Source organism: Pseudophryne corroboree, chromosome 1 (assembly GCF_028390025.1).
Source record: "Pseudophryne corroboree isolate aPseCor3 chromosome 1, aPseCor3.hap2, whole genome shotgun sequence".
Lineage (NCBI taxonomy): Eukaryota > Metazoa > Chordata > Amphibia > Anura > Myobatrachidae > Pseudophryne > Pseudophryne corroboree.
This window is the reverse complement of record NC_086444.1, coordinates 978,565,951-978,585,370: the sequence shown is the minus strand read 5'-3', so window position 1 is coordinate 978,585,370 and position 19,420 is coordinate 978,565,951. Positions and strand designations below refer to the sequence as shown.

General features: G+C 45.1%; 1 protein-coding gene across 4 annotated transcripts in view; it reads right to left on the bottom strand.

Annotated features, from left to right (window-relative positions):
* Positions 1-15,822: 15,822 nt before the first annotated feature.
* The window catches only part of TMEM154 (transmembrane protein 154), a 302,500-nt gene continuing 298,902 nt past the window's right edge, over positions 15,823-19,420 (bottom strand). For all 4 annotated transcript variants that reach the window (XM_063920543.1, XM_063920539.1, XM_063920541.1 and 1 more), the window contains exon 8: positions 15,823-15,984. The gene's annotated coding sequence lies outside the window, so the exon portion shown is untranslated. The remainder of the gene's footprint in view (positions 15,985-19,420) is intronic.

Genomic DNA, 19,420 nt, shown 5'->3' with positions numbered 1-19,420 from the left:
ATTTTACGTGTATAAGGGGTTCTACGATGTGGTGTAATGTGTATAAGGTGCTCTACTGTGTGGCGTAACGTGTATAAGGGGCTCTACTGTGTGGCATAATGTGTATAAGCGGCTTTACTGTGGTGTAACACTTTTAAAAGGCTCCACACTGTGGTGTAACATGTATAAGGGGCTCTACTGTGTGGCATAATTGTATAAGGTGCTCTACTGTGTGGCATAATGTGTATAAGGGGTACTACTGTGTGGTGTAATGTGAATAATGGACTGGTACTATCCCTTCCCCATAAAGCCACCCCCTACATTTTTGTTGTTTGCCTTTGGTATGCACTGTCCCTATTTTAAACATGGGAGTCACCCAAAGGAAACTTTCACCCTGAGCTCCATAAGGTCTAGAACCGGCCCTGTCACCAATTTAGTATATTTACATATTTTTTCTTTTCAAATGTAACATGCCAACACATGTTAGCCAAGCCCCCAATTCAGTACAGGGGAGGGGGCCGTCAAAACATACCCTTGCTCCAGGCACCATTGCACCTAGCTACACCTCTGGCTATAACAAATGTGAGACACACAAAGCAACAAAATTAATAAAAAAATAACAAAAAAAAAGAGGATATTAGTACTGGGATAGTCACCACCTGTTATTGAAAAGATACAGATGGTGGGCCTTGCCGATGGCCAGGATGCGGTACAATACTTAAACCACAGTCTCCACTTAATCAAAGGGGAAGTGGTGAATGTGGAATATTTAAATCCAATGGCAACCATGTTATAACTCTTCTGAACATATGCTATAATCTGGGGACTGGGCTTGGGTATTAGGATTCCCAGTACTGTGCAATGGCTGACCTAGTAGAAATAAGGATGTGACCTGAGACATATCTCCAATAAGGTTGGAAAGACCCTCTCAGTCTTTTAAAGATTCACAAATTTAGCTGTGTGCTGGCTGCTGCCCCTCCATGTCACGATATATCAGAATGATGGATTCTAATCTAGCAAATAGGGATTTGCACTATCTAGAAGAGGGGCAATGAGTATAATGCACTGTTAGTTTTCGCCAGGGACCTTCGCAAAGCAATCTGGCCTTTGCTGCACATTGGCCCTCATTCCGAGTTGTTCGCTCGTTGCCGAGTTTCGCTATATTGCGATTAGTTGCTTACTGCGCATGCGCAAGGTTCGCAGAGCGCATGCGGTTAGTTATTTTACTCAAAAGTTAGGTATTTTACTCACGGCATAACGAGGATTTTTCATCGTTCTGGTGATCGGAGTGTGATTGACAGGAAGTGGGTGTTTCTGGGCGGAAACTGGCCGTTTTATGGGTGTGTGCGGAAAAACGCTGCCGTTTCTGGGAAAAACGCAGGAGTGGCTGGAGAAACGGGGGAGTGTCTGGGCGAACGCTGGGTGTGTTTGTGACGTCAAACCAGGAACGAAACTGACTGAACTGATCGCAGTGGCAGAGTAAGTCCCGAGCTACTCAGAAACTGCAAAGAAATTTCTATTCGCAATTATGCGAATCTTTCGTTCGCAATTCTGCAAAGCTAAGATTCACTCCCAGTAGGCGGCGGCTTAGCGTGTGCAATGCTGCTAAAAGCAGCTAGCGAGCGAACAACTCGGATTGAGGGCCATTGTGCACAGTTCCCACCCCCTGAACTAGTACCTAATATGGTATGCTGTAGTGTAGTCATCAAACAGGAGTCAGTACACAGAATGATCTCGCTAATGCCAAAGAATAGTCAGGAAACAAGCTAAGGTCAAATCGGAACAAAAAATGGGTCAGACAGAAAGCTGTTCAGAAGTCAAGCAAGGTCAATAACCAGGGTTTCATAGACACATGAATAGGGAAGTGCTGGAGCAAAACTGTGAAGTATAATACTTACTAGTGTCTTGGCTGTGTTTCAATAGGCATAGTGATGTCAACGTTCAGATTAATTTCTGGCTGGTTTGCGGATAGGAGGCTAATGTATTATGTATAAATGTTATTGGTTTAATGTCATGGTAGGTTGGGGGAAGAGGCCTGATTAGTAAATGTGGGTGCTATTGATTTAATGTCATTGCTGGTTGGGAGACAGGAGTCCAAGGGAATTTATTCAACTTTCCAATAGGTGATTATTACATATCTCTTTTCTAAAGCGATCACCAATATTTCAGGATATAGACAAGCTGTAACTAAGTTTAAGTCACCAGCAACAGCAATTAGTCAAAGCAAGAAGAAGAGGTAGGAGAGCCCTACAGTCTACCAACTGTCTGATTCTGGTGCAACAATCCTGATTTTGGGAGGAAAGAAAATTGTGAAATATGCAGGGAAAGCTGCACACACATCCAATACAGGGGGTCATTCCGAGTTCATCGCTCGCTAGCAGTTATTAGCAGTGGTGCAAACGCTAAGCCGCCGCCCTCTGGGAGTGTATTTTAGCTTAGCAGAAGAGCGAACGAAAGGATTGTAGAGCGGCTACAAAAAAAAATTGTGCAGTTTTAGAGTAGCTCCAGACCTACTCAGCGCTTGCGATCACTTCAGACCATTCAGTTCCGGATTTGACGTCACAAACACACCCTGCGTTCGGCCAGCCATGCCTGCATTTTTCCTGGCACGCCTGCGTTTTTTCGACCATTCCCTGAAAACGGTCAGCTGACACCCAGAAACGCCCACTTCATGTTAATCACTCTGTGGCTGCCATTGCGACTGAAAAGCTTCGGAAGACCTTGTGTAAAAATACATCTGCGTTTGTGAAAGTACGTCGTGCGTGCGCACTGCGCTGCATACGCATGCGCTGAAGTGCCGGATTTTTACTTAATCTCAGCGCAGCGAACATTTTCAGCTAGCTATCAACTCGGAATGACCCCCACAGTCCGGCAATTGGGAATACTTTACAGTGCAGTGCATGACACATAGATCATGCACAGTCATGCACTGCACCCCAACCAGTATATTCCTCCTGCAGGGTCCACAGTTTATCCACAGGATAACACTGGGATATGAGGTAGCGTCAGCGGAATGCCACCAATCAATCAAAAGCTTTCGGCCTCCCAGAATACAACGGGCCAGTGTCTTATATCCCCAACTCCTGTCTCAGGCAATTCAGTTTTTTCTTTGCTGCGGCAGGAGCCGGACCATGGTCATGGGGCTGCTAGTTTTTGGCAGCCATAAGCTTTTTATTATTTTATTGTTATAGTTTTATTCTTTTTTAGCAATCTTTCTAAAAAGCGTTGTATACGCACCTTAGAAAGAGTTGCTCCAACAACTCTCCGCCTGGTCACGACATCGCTTACCCATGTGTACAGTGCTGTTTCGGCGGGCGTCTGTGTGGATGTACTAGCAAGTCCAGCTGACATTACTAGGCTATGGCCGGAGCACAGGGAGAAAGTAAGGCGTCGGTTCCGCTTAGCCGGGGGGAGACGCGAGACACAGCCGCACTGTTTTCGGGATGGAGACTGCTGAACAGTTGCTGATGCAGCTGCCACCTCGGGTGCGCCAGAGCTTGGCCTCAGGGATCATAGGCTCCAGGGGATAGTATGAGGCCGCGACCCCTGGGGTTGATGTCAGCAGTGAGAAGTAAGACGCTACCATAGTCGCCCCTCCGCCCGGTTCATGACCAATTTCCTCTGAGTTTCCCGCCATAAACTGATTCCCCGCTTCCATCTGAGATGCTGGATATCTAACTGACCCAGTTGCCGCATAGGTGGCTGTGTCACTGGGGCGTCCGTGTTCACTATTTGTGTCTGGATCCACTCAGCGTTGAATAAAGTATTGATCGATCCTGGAAGTGAGATAAAGTTTCCCTGTATACCGCTCTTCTGAGGCTGATGATATAGCACTAAGGGGGTCATTCCGAGTTAATCGCACGTAGCAACTTTTTGCTGCTCGTGCAATCAACTTGACGCCGCCTATGGGGGAGTGTATTATAGCATAGCAGGGCTGCTATGCTAAAAAAGTTTCCTGCAAAACAAGACCAGGGTAAGACTTACTTACCCTGTGCGACGGTTCCTGCGACGAAGGTCCCGGGATTGACATCAGACATCCGCCCTCCAAACGCCTGGACACGCCTGCGTTCACCTCACCACACCTTGAAAACGGTCAGTTGATGCCCCAGAACGCCTCCCGCCTGTCAGTCTTCTTGCGATCGCCACTGCGATCACTTTTTCAGCTGGCGGCATCGCTGCAATGCATCCACGGTGCATGCACAGTTCCGACCCATTCGCACCGCTGCAACAAACTGCAGCGTGCGAACGGGTCGGAATGACCCTCCAAGTCTCTACCTACCATTAGGGTACAAGTAGTTGGATAAGTGCCTGATGCATATGAGTCTGAAAAACTGTTACTGCTGTTTCTTTCGCTGTGCGACTAAATACGTTAAAAGTCCTAGACAAGGTAATGCAGTAATTTGTTTTTCCTACATACCTGAAATGTATCTGTAGTTGAATATATGCTCATATTGCTTATTATACTAATGTATAACTTGTGACTGATTGCTAGTGTGGCTGCTGACTTTTTTCTATACTATATTTACGTCAGTTCTGCTGTCTTTGTATATTCCGATCCTCAATGCTGGTGCAAGGCAGGGAGGGATTGAATTGTATATCACTGTAGCACGCTTAAAGTAAATATGGTCACAAATTGTGTAGTTAACACCATACAGTTGTGTGATTTGTTTACCATGTCTAAAGCCCCGTACACATGGGTGAGATGTGTGCTGAGTGATCTAGCACAGACCGCTCAGTCAGCACACATCTCTCCCCTGCTCAGCACACAGTGCGAGGGGGGCGACAGGGGGCCGCTTATTTCACCTATCGGTGAAATGAGCGATCTACTAGATTTGGCATGCATGCATGCCAAATCTAGAGACAGTGTGAGCGCCGCGCATTGCTATCGCTATGGGCATACACATGGAGAGATCTGTGCTTTGGGCCTAATTCAGATCTGATCGCAGCAGCAAATTTGTTAGCTAATGGACAAAACTATGTGCACTAAAGGGGAGGCAGATATAACATGTGCAGATCTGGGTGTGGTGTGTTCTAACTGAAATCTAAATTGCAGTGTAAACATAAAGCCAGTAATTATCCTACACAGAAACAAAATAAACCACCCAAATTTAACTCTCTCTGCACATGTTATATCTGCCTCCCCTGCAGTGCACATGGTTTTGCCCATTAGCTAACAAATTTGCTGCTGCGATCAGATCTGAATTAGGCCCTTAATATCTAAGCAATCTAGTCAGATCGCTTAGAATTTAAGCACGGATCTCTCTGTGTGTACCCCCTTAAGAGAGGCAAGGGTGAGGAGGATACACTCACCACAGCAGCACCAATATTGATATCATGTTTGTCATGCACAGTAGGGTTAACCTCTCAATATCTGGTACAATTGGATTATGCATGAATTGTTATAGCTTTCACCAAAGCCTCCTTAATAATCAAAGGCAGGCACAGGTTCAATCAGAACCCCCATGGGCTTCATTTGCACAAACATTATCTAGTATAACTGAGCGGATAATGCCAGCTCCCATACCAGGGATAGGTTCTCCAGTTAACCCTTACATGCAACATTCCCCCTGAGTCTTATCACATCCAGTCCAGGAATCTGCAGTCTTTCAACAAAGAAAGACCTGTGGAAAGTAAATCACAGTCTACACGTTTCGGAAGGGGGACACTTCAGATGATGAGGATGGTTCCTCGCATTCTGAGTCTGCATACAGAGACGAGGATGAAGGTCCCAGCTCAGTAGATGTACCTGAGCTAATTAATGCTATGAAAGCCATTCTATCCTTAGAGGAGGCAGCAGAGCATGTGTTAAAATCCAAGGCACCTCTGTTTAAACAACACAAAACAGTCAGAACTGAATTTCCAGAGTCAGAACAGCTGACGGAATTTATGCAAGAGGCTTGGGTTACACCCAGTAAAAAGTTCAGAATTCTGAAGAAATAGAATTCTCATTATCCTCTTCCGACTGGGGATTGTTTGAAAAAGGAGGTTGCTCCCAAGGTAGATACGCATGTCATTAGGTTGGTACGTAAGTCTACATTACCTCTGCCTTCAACATCATTAAATGATGTAACGGATAGAAAGATAGATGGTTTTCTAAAAACTGTTTATTCCTTATCAGGAGCAATTGTTATGCCAGCAATGGCTTCAGCCTGGATGGCGAAAGCAGTGGCAGCCTGGACTGATGCATTGGAAGACGACTTTTCATTGGCGTCTAGAGAACAAAAGCCCATATTGCACATATTAAACAAGCAGCTGTCTTTATGGGAGAAGCAGCCTTGGATATGGGTATAGTAGCTTCTCAGTCATCAGCCTCAACAGTAGAAGTACACAGAGCTGTCTGGCTATGTACATGGAAGGCTGACTCAGAGTCCAAAAAGGTACTAGAGTCTTTGCCTTTTGCTGGAGATATTCTTTTTGGTTAAGAGTTAAACAATATTCTGAAGTCAGAAGCAGACTCTAAGAAAGTGAAGTTTCCTTTTGGAAAATGGTTTGTTTTGGAATATTACTGGCGCTTCATTTGACACGGTGGCAGCCTCTTTACTTCACGATTTGACTTATCCCAATTTAGTCAAAAAATGATTCTAGTAAAAAATATGGAAGTTGTGAAAAAGATGGCGCTACTGTGTCTGTGAGGATGGAAAAAATAGTGGAAAGAGGAACCCAGAGGTATACTTATCTCTATAACTGGGGGTTTTTCTTCCCAGATGTGGTTCCTTCTTCTGGATCTTAGGGTATGTTCACATGGATATGAGACACATGGAAAAAATAAAGGGAAAACACATGTGTGGAATTGTTTTTGATTGATGTTCTTTGTGTATAAATTTAAGATAACACTTTTCAGTTTATATAAAACGTGAATAAATTCTAGGGATTATTTTTGGAGTAATTTTTAGGTTAGGAGATCTATTTGATGACGGCGGTGGAATATGTGCATACCTCACTTACACAGTGAGGAATAAATAGAAGCACATCAAGGTATCTTTTATGTAGCACATTCAATTTTTCATAGGAAAAAATTGTGAATATGATGTCCAACCACAGCGTACCTCACTTACTCAGTGAGAGGAAAATTAAATGCATATAGCAGTTTCTTTATCTCAATAATGGAAGCACATCAAGGTATAATTCTCTCTCTGTTGTGAACAATATGAATATGGCTGCTAATTACAGCGTACCTCACTTACTCAGTGAGAGGACGGTAGATGTATATAGCGGTTTCTTTGTTATATGTAATATGGCGTACCATTACTCACAGTGGAACGTATGTGGATCCTCATATCATGGTATCTTTGCATCAACCACACCGGTAACACGATATAAAAACCAGCAAAAGAATTTATTATACAAGCAAGTAAAAAATTATTATAAAATTAATAAAAAATTCCAGCATTGAGCAGGGGAAGTGTGCAGATCTGACAAGGTGACCCTCTGTTTGGAGAGCAAAGTTCCGGTTCCTTGCTCTGGGTCGAATTTTAAATATATTTAAAGTGGGGTCTTACCTTCTCAGAGGAGCACATAAAGTTCACCTGCACCAAGGCCTCCTTAGCCAACGCGTTTCGAGTAAAAACTCTTTTTCAAGGCATAAGGGTATGAGAATATGAGTTCCTTATATGTGATCAGTGATGATGATGTCACTTCCGGTTCCGGGTTCTTTTAAAATCTGTCTGTCTCTCAGATATAAACAAACTTATATATGGTCGAGATCTTGGTTGTATTGGCATAACATCTCAACTTGGTTGATCTGTTTTTAAAGGATCCTGAGTTATTTACGGTCTCCGTGACCGGAAGTGAGCGCCGATATGGTGTCCGGACCGGAAGTGGTAAAGTCGGCGCTAGGGATGATGGTCAATGTAGTCCAAGTTCTTCCTTAAGGATAACGTCACTGTAGTTGCGACCGGAAGTGGCCGTGAATTCACATTGCCGCGACCGGAAGTCGTCATATCGCCGCTAGGGAAGATGGATCTTGTAGTTCTAAGTATATGGAGAAGTTTCCCAGGAAGTGATCTCATAATGATGAACTCTAGGGATATAGGGAAATGTAGTATTCAGATGTATAGCATACAAAAAGAGAAGTTTATTTGGAAATGATGATCAATATAATTATAAACATTTATCCTTATGAGTGAAAGACTAGTGATAAGATTATGTTTTACTTTATCAAGAAAAAAGAGTGCATTGTGCATTAAACAGGAAAAAATATGTTATAAAAACCACTTAAGTTCAAAGTCCTGATTCAGGCCCGTTGGAATCAGTGTTTTTAGAGAAAAAATGATTCTCATTTCTGTCTTGGCAAGATTTATTTCTATATTTTTGTCTCGCCATGTGGATTTCACATGTTTTAATCCCATAAATCTTTTAATGTCCTGAGTTGAACAATTATGTTTGGATTTGAAGTGGTTTGATAGATGATGTGTTTCTAAGCCTTTTTTGATATTTCTTAAATGTTCTGCAATTCTTATTTTCAATGGTCTTGAAGTTCGACCAATGTAACATAGTCCACATTTGCATTCTACTAGGTATATGACATTTGAAGTATGGCACTTACAAGTCTAAACCTAATTTTCCAGATTTTCGATCCTTTCGGACCCAAGGAAAAGCGAAAGGAAATAGTTATGGCAAACAGTCCCAATCAGATAAATCTGGAAAGACTAAAAAGCATTGGGCTACAAGAAGGCCTGCTTCCAAACCAGAAGATAAGCCATCAGCCTGATGGCACGGGCCTCCACCTGGGGGACCCCAGGGTGGGAGGCAGACTTCTTCTATTTGCACAGACCTGGCAGCAGTCTACCACAGACGCATGGGTGCAAGAAGCAGTATCTCACTTTTAAGAAACACCCCCCCCCCCCCGCAAAGATTTTTTTGTATCAGTCCATCTTCTGTGGAAACAAAGGCCAGGGCTTTACAGGAGGCAGTTCAGAAGTTGCTGCAATCAGGGGTGATAGTACCAGTACCTCCTGCTCAGCAGGGACAAGGTTTCTATTCCAACCTGCTTCTAGTACAGAAACCGAATAGGTCACACAGTCACTCAATCTCAAAGCTCTGAACAAATACATTTGGGTGCCTGGTTTTCATATGGAGACTTTACGTTCCATTATCTTGGCCATGGAGCCAGGGGATTTTATGGTATCCCTAGATATCCAGGATGCTTACCTGCATGTACCTATGGCACCGTCCTATCAGTGCCATCTCAGGTTTGCTATCCTCCGGCAACATTTTCAGTTTCAGGCCCTACCATTTGGACTGGCTACAGCCCCAAGAGTGTTCACCAAAATTATGGTGGTGATGGCGGCTTATCTCAGTCATCAGTGGAAAATAATTTTCCCATACCTGGACAACCTGTTAATCCTGGCTCATTCCCAGGAGACTCTCCAGGGCAATCTGCAATTGACAATAGCCTGTTTACAAAGCCCCGGCTGGCTCTTAAATTGGGCGAAGTCATCCCTGGTTCCGTCACAACACATGACATGGTGGATTATGCTCAATTCCACTCGATCCCCTTCAACGTCTGATTCTTTCCAGATGGAATGGTCTACATCAGATGATAAAAACTCAGACTATGGTCCTTCCTCTGGAAGTACGGAGGTCGTTAGCCTGGTGGCTACAGACATCTCATCTGGACAAAGGGTGACCCTTTTGGATCTCAGAATGGGAGATTCTGACAACGAACGCCAGTCTTCAGGGCTGGGGAGCAGTGTCAGAAAAGTGTTGCTTCCAGGGGCAGTGGACCAAGGAAGAAAGTTGCCTGCCAATAAACATATTGGAACTTCGGGCTGTATATATGGCACTCACTCAGGCAAAGGACATACTTCAAGGAAAACTGATGCAGATTCGCTTGGACAATGCAACGGTAGTAGCATACCTCAAACATCAGGGAGGAACTCGCAGCCAAAAGGCAATGAAGGAGGTAAACTGCACGTTAAGGTGGGCAGAACTTCATCATCCGGCCTTGTCCGCAGTGTTCATTCCCGGAGTCCTAAACTGGGAAGCGGATTTTCTCAGTTGACACGCCATTCATGCAAACGAATGGGCTTTACACCCAGAGGTTTTCCAGAATCTGGTAAACAAGTGGGGGTTGCCGGAGATAGACCTCATGGCTTCTCATCAGAACAACAAAGTTCCTGCAAACAGGTCAAGAACAAAGGATCCCAAAGCGACCTTCGTGGATGCTCTGTCAGTGAGATAGGACTTTCGTCTAGCCTATGTGTTTCCATCGATCGTCCTGTTGTGTGATGTGAAAAGTCAAACAGGGAAAGGGCGCCGTGATACCAATAGCTCTGGCTTGGCCCAGAATACATTGGTACACAGATCTGCAGAGGCTGTCGGTGGATACTCCGTTTCTACTCCCTCAATGTCCAGATCGACTGTCTCAGGGTCCTTGTTATTACATGTACCTGGATCGGCTGTCTTTGACACCGTGCCTCTTGAGACTTCCATCCTGAAAGCAAAAGGGTTTTCACAACAGGTAATTCAAACAATACTTAGAGCAAGGAAACCATTCTCTGCTCGCATTTATTACCGAATATGGCATGCTTATATTCAATGGTGCAGTGCCAGGAAGCTTGACCCTAGGTCTTTCAGAGTCCTAGCATTCCTTCAGGCAGGAATGAATAAAGGTCTACGTGTGGTTTCCTTGAGAGTTCAGGTGTCAGCATTGACTGTATGGTTTCAAAAGAAAATTGCTAACCTACAGGATGTTCGCACTTTTTTCCAAGGAATGCTTCACATCCAACCTCCTTTTGTTCCTACTTCAGCACCATGGGATCTAAATTTAGTCCTAAAGGCGCTTCAAGTTGCCCCATTTGAACCACTGAGTCAAGTGGATCTTAAATGGTTAAAAATCTTTCTACTGGCTATTGCTTTATCTAGAAGAGTCTCAAATTTAGGGGCGTTATTATGTCGCCCTCCTTTTCTGATTTTTCATCCAGATAGAGCATTACTCAGAACCAACTCTGGATATCTTCCTAAGGTGGTCTCCAAGTTCCACCTTAACGAAGAAATTGTAGTTCCGGCTTTCCAAGGGCCGGACCTTTCTGTGGGAGATGCATTGTTGGACGTAGTCCATGCATTAAGGATCTACATGGATCGTACCAGTATCATCAGAAAGTCAGATACTTTCTGCGTTCTCTACAGATTTCATAAGAGAGGATGGCCGACTGACAAGCAGACACTGGCGAGGTGACTTCGGATAACTATTTCAGAAGCATATTCTCAAGCTGATCGCCCTATTCTGGCTAATGTCTCTGCTCATTCTACTCGTAAGGTAGGTCCTTCATGGGCAGCACAATGTGGTGCCTCAGCTGAACAGATATGTAAGGCAGTCACATGGTCTTCCATTAACTCATTCATTAGACATTATGCCTTTGATACCTTTGCCTCTCAGGACGCTGCATTCGGGTGAAGGATTCTCCTGTCCGATCAGGGAGTGTCCCCTCCACTTATATTGCTTTAGGACATCCCAATGTTATCCTGGGGATAAACTGTGGACCCTGCAAGAGAAATATGTAGTTATGGTAGACTTACTATCGATAACTCTATTTCTCTGAAGTCTACAATATCCACAGGGATCCCACCCTGATGCACCTGATTTGAGGATCCTTAAGGGGGGTACTCATGGAGCGATATTCTAAGCAATCTGACAAGATTGCTTAGAATTTAAGCATTATCGCTCCGTGTGTACACCCTACAGCGATAGCGATGCGCAGCCCCGCACATCGCTATCGCTGGTGCTAGATTGGCCTGCCGTGCAGTCCAATCTAGCAGGTCGCTCACTTCACCCGCTGGGTGAAATGAGCGCCCCCCCCCGCACGCTCAGCACACATCGCGCTGTGCTGAGCGGCGGGAGAGATGTGTGCTGAGCGGTTCGCACAGCACACATCTCTCCCACATCGGCCCGTCTATATGGGCCTTTAGACTTACTAACCTCTTCCTTCTTGTATGGAAGTGTGTATGTATGTTCTTCTTGTCTGATTAGGGCTCTCTATGATGCTTCTGCCTTGAGCTTTGGCAAATAACTGAATTGCCTGAGCAAGGAGGCGGGGATATAGGAGACTGGTCCATTGCATTCTGGGAGGCTGAAAGGTTTTGATCAATTGGTGCCATTCAGCTGACGCTACCTCATATCCCAACGTTATCCTGTGGATACTGTGGACTTCGGAGAAATAGAGATATCGACGGTAAGTCTACCATAACTACATATCAGGACTCAGCATATGCTTCTCTCTTAAGTAGACAGTTATCAAAGCTGGGAGAGAGATAAAATACTAACCAATCCGCTTCTGTCATTTCACAGGCTATGTGGGATATTTATCAAAGCTTGAACAGAGATAAAGTGGATAAAGTTAAAGCAATAATCAGATTCTGTCATTTTACAGGTTGTGTTTGAAAAAATGTCAGGAGTTGGTTGGTTGGTACTTTATCTCTCTCCACTTTATCTCTCTCCAAGCTTTGATAACTATGCCCTTTAGTCTTTTGGTTCTCAGCCTCACATGATCAATGATGAGTTACTCTCAATTATGTAATTGAGCAGATATTAGCATCATTATTAAACTGCAGTCAGCTCTAACCAGCATTGCAGGATCTACAGAGATAAGTGCCTATGAGCAAAGGGAGGAAGAACATATAATAACACATTATAAGGAAGAAATGTGTTATCAGATTTAGCAGACAAATATTGTGCAACCAGCTGACCACTAGTTGTTGTGCTACAATAAGCCTCTGAATATGCCTACTATGTTAGGGTTTGTAGTTGGACAACTCCTTGAGCATGTTGAGGGTGGGGAGAACACTCTTTAGAAATATGAAATCTGTCTGAATGGGACTGTGGGGCACGAGGGTAGTAGCTAAATAATTTCAGTTCTATGTGGGTACTACCCTGGGTCTGGGTCTTGGATGAGGGCAGCAAGGGATGGAGTTCTATGCTTATTTGGGGAAAACAGAAGCTTGCTTGGCGCTAACAGTCTGGAGGATTATGTGTGTGTGTGATGAGGGCCGGCGCAAGGCAAACCTATAGCCTAGCTCCCCCTAGCTGTCAGGCGATATCACTTTTAAAGTGATAAAGTACAGTATATTGTAAAAACAAAGTCACCTTTTTTTTTTACTTTGTTCACAATATACTTTAAAAGTCCTTGAGTGCTGTCTGTCCTTTATATACTGTATAATACTGTATATGGGAACTGGTGAGGACATTTAAGTGGGGTTGGGTATGGGATGCCGCCAGTCAGAATACCAACAGAGGCATCCCGACCACCATAATACCGACATTTTAAATGAAATTACCCGCACACAGAAACATCCTTCAGTTTTTTGCTACATGAATTCAGTGGTGCCCTCAGTGGCCGGCGCCCCTAGGCAGCCGCCTAAAGCTTCCTAATGGTAGAGCCGGCCCTGTGTGTGATTGCCAAAATGTGGAACACGAGGAGTGAAAATGCGTAGGGCAGCAGTGACCAACGCGTGGCTCTTGAGCCGCGTGTGGCTCTTTCTTCTCACTGATGCGGCTCCCGCTGCTCCTGACAGTCTGCACTCTGCACACTTTGACCCGTGGCCGGCTCCCACCTTGCAGGGCTGCTGAGAGCCAGCCTGTCTAGGACTCCTGCCATTGCCATGAAGAAGCGGCGCCTGTCTGGCCTAACTGTACGCCGGCTCACTATCATACAGGTGAAGGTGGCTACCAGTCACTGGAGAGGGGAGAGATAGAGGTGGAGCAGGCAGAGAGGCAGAGACACAGAGTGAAGGGGGAGCAGGCAGAGAGGCACAGAGTGAAGGGGGGCAGGCTGAGAGGCACAGAGTGAAGGGGGAGCAGGCAGAGAGGCACAGAGTGAAGGGGGAGCAGGCAGAGAGGCACACAGTGAAGGGGGGCAGGCTGAGAGGCAGAGTGAAGAGAGGCACACAGTGAAGGGGGGCAGGCAGAGAGGCACAGAGTAAAGGGGGAGCAGGCAGAGAGGCACAGAGCGAAGGAGGAGCAGGCAGAGAGGCACAGAGTGAAGGGGGGTAGGCTGAGAGGCACATAGTGAAGGGGGAGCAGGCAGAGAGGCACAGAGTGAAGGGGGAGCCGGCAGAGAGGCATAGCGTTAAGGGGGGAGACTGTCTTGTTTCAGTGTATTTTATGTGGATCTTTATTGTTTCAGTGTTTCTTGCTTCCTAGTGTGACTAAAAATGGGGGTGTGATACATGGTCATGCGCCTACAAACTTCATACCGAAGGCGGGCACACAAAAATGGGGGTGACCTTGTGTCAGTTAGGCCACACACCATTTTTTGCACGCACACCTTTGGCCCCGTGCATAATACTGGCTCTCTGAGTTTATTACAGATATTTTTGGGCTCTTTCCCTTTGCCAGATTGGCCACCCCGGCATAGGGTTAGTATTGTAAATAGACTGGTATGGTAGAAAGGTATTGAGGAATGCCATGGGAACAAAGTTTGCCAGTGACAAACTGGTAGGGGAAGAGGGGTTAAAACAGTATCTTGCCTGGGCCCCATGGTGTCTTAATTTGACTGCACTATACTTTGCCTGACTGCACAATCCTTTAGCTCTAGTATACAATCTGAGCGCTGTAAATAAACCAAAATCTAATTTTATTACAATACCCTCATTTTTTGCCTGTTTTTCAAACTCTAGAGTCCTTTTCTCTGATATGTCCATAATGTTTATGTGCATTTATTGTAACTAATTTACCACTGTGCTTCATGTTGTACAACTTGTGAAAACTTTATTAAAAATTAAAAATAACAAAACATGGGAACATTAATCTTTATATTTGTAACTTTTGAGATAAAGCTTCTTGAGATATTTCCAGTTGTAGCGTGGGGGTACCAAGAACAAACATTATGAACACCCGTCAGGATTCAGCACTGCAAAACAAACACACATCGTATTATAGACCAAATTATTCTATGCATAGTGCATGGCGCAAACTTCACATTGCGTTATAATGTTTGCACAATTGTTTATCAGATGTCACAGAATGGTAAAATGTTCAGGACCAGTCGTCTTGAATATTTAATCTAAAATGTGATGTCTTTTGATTTGTTGTTACTCTGCGATTGATTGATTGATTTAATTGTTTTTACATGTTTACATATAAAAAAAGACTGATTATTACAGTAGCAACTGGCTGTTCAGATTCAAGCAAGTGCAGTCATTGTATTGCAGTGACATCACCCCAAAAGCAATAACCAGTGACAGTGATTGATGCCGTTTCCCTGTATATGTTATTCCATCTGCTGTCATAGTGGGGCATATTTATTAAAAATATATTGTGGGAAATCACTTGAAATCAGCTGATTTAGGGGGATCCCTACAATATCTAAACATCCACACAGTGTAATAAAGAGAAAACAAGGCAGATATTGGAGATATATGCCGCTGACCCTCCATTTCCGACCACAAAAGCAGCCCCCATAGGTTTCTATGGGGGCTACTCAACTGTTGCATTTACCAAGCTCTGGGGCCGAATGTATTGACGGCCAAGTTCGGCGGCTGTGCTGGATGCCAGCCAAACTCTGACGTTTTTTTAAAGGGGCAATCACTTACAAGACATGGTTTTGCCATGTAAGTGATTGCTTCTTTAAAAAAAAGTCAGAGTTGGAACAGCATCCCGCATGGTTGCCAAACAGTATCTTGCCTGGGCCCCATGGTGTCTTAATTTGACTGCACTATACTTTGCCTGACTGCACAATCCTTTAGCTCTAGTATACAATCTGAGCGCTGTAAATAAACCAAAATCTAATTTTATTACAATACCCTCATTTTTTGCCTGTTTTTCAAACTCTAGAGTCCTTTTCTCTGATATGTCCATAATGTTTATGTGCATTTATTGTAACTAAATTACCACTGTGCTTCATGTTGTACAACTTGTGAAAACTTTATTAAAAATTAAAAATAACAAAACATGGGAACATTAATCTTTATATTTGTAACTTTTGAGATAAAGCTTCTTGAGATATTTCCAGTTGTAGCGTGGGGGTACCAAGAACAAACATTATGAACACCCGTCAGGATTCAGCACTGCAAAACAAACACACATCGTATTATAGACCAAATTATTCTATGCATAGTGCATGGCGCAAACTTCACATTGCGTTATAATGTTTGCACAATTGTTTATCAGATGTCACAGAATGGTAAAATGTTCAGGACCAGTCGTCTTGAATATTTAATCTAAAATGTGATGTCTTTTGATTTGTTGTTACTCTGCGATTGATTGATTGATTTAATTGTTTTTACATGTTTACATATAAAAAAAGACTGATTATTACAGTAGCAACTGGCTGTTCAGATTCAAGCAAGTGCAGTCATTGTATTGCAGTGACATCACCCCAAAAGCAATAACCAGTGACAGTGATTGATGCCGTTTCCCTGTATATGTTATTCCATCTGCTGTCATAGTGGGGCATATTTATTAAAAATATATTGTGGGAAATCACTTGAAATCAGCTGATTTAGGGGGATCCCTACAATATCTAAACATCCACACAGTGTAATAAAGAGAAAACAAGGCAGATATTGGAGATATATGCCGCTGACCCTCCATTTCCGACCACAAAAGCAGCCCCCATAGGTTTCTATGGGGGCTACTCAACTGTTGCATTTACCAAGCTCTGGGGCCGAATGTATTGACGGCCAAGTTCGGCGGCTGTGCTGGATGCCAGCCAAACTCTGACGTTTTTTTAAAGGGGCAATCACTTACAAGACATGGTTTTGCCATGTAAGTGATTGCTTCTTTAAAAAAAAGTCAGAGTTGGAACAGCATCCCGCATGGTTGCCAAACTCAGGCATCGGACATAGATTATAGCAGCCTATGGGCTACACTATTGCATATTTTTAGCAGGGAGGGATCTTCTGTATAACTCTCCCTTGGACCCCTCTTTGCTCCTGGCAATTGCCAGCACATAGCTTTCTCACAACCCGGCACCAGCATTTTGATATATAAATGCGATTGTTTCTATATCACAATGCAAACAGCAGCGAATATATCTCATTATATTTGCATGTAAAATGCGAATTGTAATAAATAGGAAACATTGTGTGGAAAAATGTTTTGTTACCATTTTATACTTCAATAAACACTAGTATTGCATTTATTTTATGACAGTCCCTCATAAAGTAAAATACACATAAGAATAAAAAAAGGCAAATAGATTTTTAATTAAAAATAAGATTACACATTTTATAAAATAATAAAAACTCAAAAGAAACAAAGGAATTGCTCCCCACTATTTAGCTAGCTGTCTCGATTTAGAGGGTTTATATATGAGTACTAGGTGCTTCATCGCGCCCTGCGGGCGCTCTTCACACCGTCGAAAGGGGCTACGCCCCCTTAACCCCTGCACGCCTTGTTGCGGTTCAATATTTGTATGAGTGGATAGAGGGGATAGAGAGACGCGGGCCGGTAGGGAGGGGATAGATAGAAGGGGGGCGGTAGGGAGGGGATAGAGAGACGCAGGGCGGCAGGGAGGGGATAGAGAGACGCAGGGCCGTAGGGAGGGAATAGAGAGACGCAGGGCGGTAGGGAGGGGATATATAGAGACGCGGGGCTGTAGGGAGGGGATAGAAAGACGCGGGGCGGTATGGAGGGGATAGAGAGACCCGGGTCGGCAGGGAGGGGATAGAGAGACGCGGGGTGGTAGGGAGGGGATAGAGAGACGCGGGGTGGTAGGGAGGGGATATAGAGACGCGGGTCGGCAGGGAGGGTCCCCAGTGAGGAAGCTGATGAAGAGAGGGGGAAAGTAGTGGAGGGGGAGGGCACCAGAAGAGGAGACTTGTGTAAAGTGGCGAGCAGACATAGAAACAGTGGGTAGGATGGCCGGAGGGACTCACCGTTGGGGCTGTGGGCGGCTGCTGCAGGCTGGTAAACAGTACAGTGTCCAGAGGCGTCACTGGGTCAGCATTTCAGCATTACTGTTACACACATTTCTCCCCCCCCCGCGGCCGAAAAGGGGGCATGGCCTGCTGTGAAAGGGGCGTGGCCTCGCGGGTCTGTTCTCTCTCGCTCCGGGGGTGTTTCCAGCTTGCCTGTAGATGCTGGCAGCCCCCGGAGACTGGAGAGTGTGTGCCGGCTGTGTGACAGGAGGAGAGTGCTGCAGGAGATGACGTCACTGCAGCACTCGCCTCCTGTCACAGCAGGAGAGCTGACAGCGGGATTTGTGCGGAGGAGGCGGCGGGTCTGTGTACACGGCGCAGGGAGGGCTATGAGAGCCTTCTCCTGCGCCACCCGTCCCTCCTAATGTGTATGCCGGGGGCGGCATCAGCCGTTGTTGTTGGGCCGGCGCCGCGGCCGGGGAATCAGAGCTGCTGATGGGTGAGGGGAGGGGAGAGAGAGAGATGGACAGGCAGCAGGAGCAGAGACTTGCTGACTCCGCCCACCGCTGTGACTCCACCCAGCGTTACGGGCACAGAGTCACAGATTTAGACAAATATATAGGAGATAATACAGAGAGGAATGCTTGTTAATCTGCGTGTCAGGTTCAAATAAAAGACTCTTGTTTCTGGCTCATTTGCATATTTTCAGATTGGCAAAAGTAAACATCTATTTAGGGACTAGAACAAAAGGACTAGATTACATCTTGATACTCAGAGTAAGAATCATAATAGGGTGTGACTGTAGACATGACGCAGACACTACGCAGAGTCTGACACTACTGGCCCTCTTACATTTGGATGAAGTGCCATTTCATGGTACTGTTATAAAGTACATCCAACAGAAACATATATGAACATGTTTGAAATAGACTGTCCATGTATTTCATGAGGTTGGTCATAATTGTGTTATAAACAAGATATTCACAGTACATATTCTACTGAAAATTGCTGAGGAAGTGTAGCCAGGAAAGAAAAGCATTTGGCAGCTAGTCTCCTAAAGGGGGGTACTCACGGAGCGATCGTTGCTTAAAATCTAAGCAATCTGACTAGATTGCTTAGATTTTAAGCAGCGATCGCTCCGTGTGTACCCCTCACAGCGATAGCGATGCGCAGCCCCGCGCATCGCTATCGCTGGTGCTAGATTGGCCTGCATGCAGGCCAATCTAACAGGTCGCTCACTTCACCCGCTGGGTGAAATGAGCGGCTCCCCCGTCTGAGCGGGGGGAGAGATGTGTGCTGAACGAACCGCTCAGCACACATCTCTCCCCAAATCGGCCCGTGAATACGGCCCTTTACAGCCATAGGAGTCCTCAGCATTACAGAATCTTCACATCTGACATGTATTGAGTATGTAAAGCCCCTCTCACATCTCCAATGCCGGATCCCACCTGGGAATTGGAAACGGGTCCTTCCCGAGTGGGATCCGGCATTGGAGCCTCAGCGTTGTCTTCCCGACCCGGCAATATGCCGGGCCAGTTGCCATAGTGGTGGGGGGCGGATCCAGCAAAGGGGAGAGGGGCGGCGCTGGGAAATGAGCTCATCTCCGCGCCCCCTCTTACTATGTAGTAAATGGGTCCTGGGT